Genomic DNA, 1,356 nt, shown 5'->3' on the forward strand with positions numbered 1-1,356 from the left:
TATTATAGGGGGGTCCTCCGGCAGACTAGGCCTAAGTCAGCCTAACTAGGGGCTGGTACAGGGCAAGCCTGAGCCAGCCCTAACTATAAGATATGTAGAACAGGACGCCTCAAGGTGACTGGAGAAATTTTAATTGGCAACTGGGTGGCGCTATAACAACAGAACAATGCTTAAAAATGGCTAAAATGCGACCGATCGCTGTGGCTCCCCCTGTGGACCAATGTTTGTTTTTGTTTTGTTTTTTGGTATGACTAAGTCATAGTATGGTATGCTGTTCTCAATGGGTAGGGACTAGTTTAAGTTAATTTTGGTTTAATAAATACTGCTTGTTTTAAGTGAATCTTTTGCATGGACTCCCTGCTTGTCACATTCACTGAGCCAGTTTGTGACAATGTGGGAATGTGTGTATACAGTATATGAATCATCCTGCAAAACAAAATACTTTCCAACCCAATGTGTTTTATTTATCAGTAACGTCTGTAAATCTATTGTTAGGTTTCTTTGTTATTGTATTTGGTAGTATGTCCATACTGTCAACATGTGTATGGACGAGTTAGTAGTCAGATGCAGGGGAGAGGTGTGGGATGATGGCTCATGGGAGAAGTCAGTGTAGCCGTCTTGTGAGCTCCCCAGCACACACGCACAGATTCAGCACTCCATCTAAATGCAATACTAAAATGCTGCCTGGCTCCTCCAGCGCATTCAGTCTTAAACCATAAACTCAGGCAGTGTCCTGATCCTTGGTCTGGGCCACAGTCCTCCGAGGGCCAGCACACTGCTGCATGAAAAGGGAGAGTTGTAATCAGCACAAACCAGCAGCAGTTGTGTCAATCAACTCACCTGGTGCTACTCTCATTAGCCATCCCTCCACACATCTCCCCTGCAGCTGACTACTAGCCACACCCACCTCTACAGACACCTCCACAGACATGTTCCCTGCATCTAAATCTATGTAGACACCCTCCTTAAATTGTTTCTTTGTAGATTTTTCCGGATATATGTCCACTCTGCTTTGCAGCTCAGAATTCCCATTAAGAAACATTCGCTCTTCAGCCTCTGGCTCACTCAGTATTTCAAACATCTCACAGGTAAATTTAATTTCACATAAAGCTGTACATGCTCCCAGCTGTATTCTGCAGTAAAGTGCCCTCTGTGCCCTCAGCACTGCAGTGGATGTCATAAACACCGTGTGGGAGAGCTTCAGATACACTCCGCCACTGTTTCTAACAGATAAACTCTTATCTCCTCTGAGCAGATGGATTTCCTTCATGTCAAACAGGCCACGACCGTGCGGTGTTATTGGTGCGTTCCTCACACTGACGCTGCTCCGTCCTGGGCGTACGATTATGTTTAATA

Source organism: Epinephelus moara, chromosome 16 (genome assembly GCF_006386435.1).
Source record: "Epinephelus moara isolate mb chromosome 16, YSFRI_EMoa_1.0, whole genome shotgun sequence".
In the NCBI taxonomy this organism is placed as follows: Eukaryota; Metazoa; Chordata; class Actinopteri; order Perciformes; family Serranidae; genus Epinephelus; species Epinephelus moara.